Source organism: Nannospalax galili, unplaced genomic scaffold (assembly GCF_000622305.1).
Source record: "Nannospalax galili isolate Female #2095 unplaced genomic scaffold, S.galili_v1.0 scaffold130, whole genome shotgun sequence".
In the NCBI taxonomy this organism is placed as follows: domain Eukaryota; kingdom Metazoa; phylum Chordata; class Mammalia; order Rodentia; family Spalacidae; genus Nannospalax; species Nannospalax galili.
In genome coordinates this window covers 321,065-323,195 of record NW_008328145.1, presented here as the reverse complement: position 1 = coordinate 323,195, position 2,131 = coordinate 321,065, and positions in this window count along the sequence as shown.

Below are 2,131 nucleotides of genomic sequence, written 5' to 3'. Positions count from 1 at the left end.
CAAAAGTATGTTCTTTACATTGTTCAGGTAAGTACTGGAATAGACTAAAAGGAGATCATGTTCTTAGAAAACAACATTCTACAATTGTCAAAAGCCAAGGCCTTGTCTTTTCTGATGTTGATTCACAGAACATCATGACTTGCTGACATGGTCATGGAGATAACTTCTTCCAGAGGTATTTACTAGGGCACCTTATAAACCTGTTTTTGCTTCCAAATTTGTTGATTTATTGGAAAAATATCACTAATATTCCCCCCAAAACAGTCACAAATACCTTAGGCACTGTCCTCTCTAAGGCTTACTTTCCAGAACACACATTATTGACACAGGCCCTCACTCTGCTTCTCTGGCAAAGGAGCCTAGTCAGGATTCCCAGGTTTTATGATTCAATGAAAATCAGTGAAGACAGACGACTCAGTGTGGAGGAGCTCAGCAATGATATTCTTGATAATGTTTTAAAAGTTAATTTAAGAAGAAGAAGAAGAGATACTAAGTGTGTGACTGGATATGAATGAGAGGGAATGAGGACATGTGTGATAGTTTCCTTGCCAGGATTCTCTGTCTTTGCAGTTGTTCATTGTGAAGTGGAGCTGGCGGATTCTGGGGGAGGCCTAGTTTTTTTAAGAATCAAAACTGATAATTTCATGACACTATATGGTACATTTGTGAAAAACATTCACCTTCTCAAGAGACGAAGGATAAAACATTGCCTAATGCAGATAAAAATCTGAAAATTGAGGACACTGCTATATATTACTGTCCTACAGATTCAGTGAGGGGCGCTCAACTCACACTGTTTGAAGAAGTGGCCCATAGCAGGTGCTGTGGTTGGTTGAAGAGACTTAGAGGCAGTTTGTGGTGCTTCCTGTATGAAATTGCTCCCTGAAGTCTTTCTTCTCTGGAGATTCTATGCTTAGAACAATAGTCTAAGAGTCAGAAATATCTTGTATAAGAGAACACATTTCATGTGAATTAAATGCACAGTAGAATTAATGGAGCAGAAATGTCTCTGCCTTAGACAACAGGATTAGACCTGTTGACATTTCTCCAGGAAAATCAAGGCAGAATATTCTGTCATATTTCTTATTTAAGGCAGTATTTGACACGTGTGCTAGATTAAGGTAAAGGTCTATATCCCAAACTGGTGACAAGTATGTGTTTATCAGGATTCAAATCGTAGTCCTTTTCAGGAAAGTGTACTCTAGACACCGAATCAACCTCTGAGACACTTTTCTTCTGGGACCACATATTCCTGCATGGATTTATTCTTTATGTGTTGTTATTAAATATTTGAAAACTTCTTACAGTGTATTTGGTTATATTTATACCACACTTATTTCCTTCCTGACCCAGCACTACCACCCTATCCACCTTCATGTACTTTATTCATTCCCTTGGGTTCAATTTGGTTGCCCAAACTCTTGGGTGTGCAACCCATCCTGGAGCATGATCAACTGACTCGGTGTCATCCCCTCAAAGAAGACCGAATCTTATTCTTCCAGAAGCTATGAAATGCCAGTAGCCTCTCAGGAAAATTTGGAACATCATGCCTACTTCCCCAATCTAGGAAGGCATGATGTCTGGCGTGAACTATTTAGTAGGTCTTGTCCATGATACCACAATTGCTTTGCGTTCTCGTGCGCAAGTGCTCCAATTTGTTCAGAAAACACTGTTTTCCTGTAGTTATTTACCTCCTCTGCTGCTCCCAGTCCTCCCTCCCCTCTTCCATGGGGATACAGGACCTTCAGAAGGAGGCATGTCCTTTTAGGACTGAGCCTTCTGAAGCTCATATTCCCTGCACATTGACTCATTGTATGTATCTGTGTAAATCGCCTTCTTCTACATGGAGCTTCTGTGACGAGGGTTGGGAAACGCACTAATATGTGGACGTGACACCAAGTCATTGAGACTCGGTTTACTACAATGTACATTTTGAAAATATTCGTAGCTGGTTCTACCCTAGAGCCTACAACCTATCACTAGCCACAAGGGCCTGAGTCATTGCAGGTTTGGGTTCCATCTCTTGGGATGGGTGTTAAATCTCATCAGATTTTTTGTTACTTCCATGACCTTTTTCCCACTATTGCAGTAGTGGGACTACCTTGCCAGTGCAGTCCATATTCTGAGACCA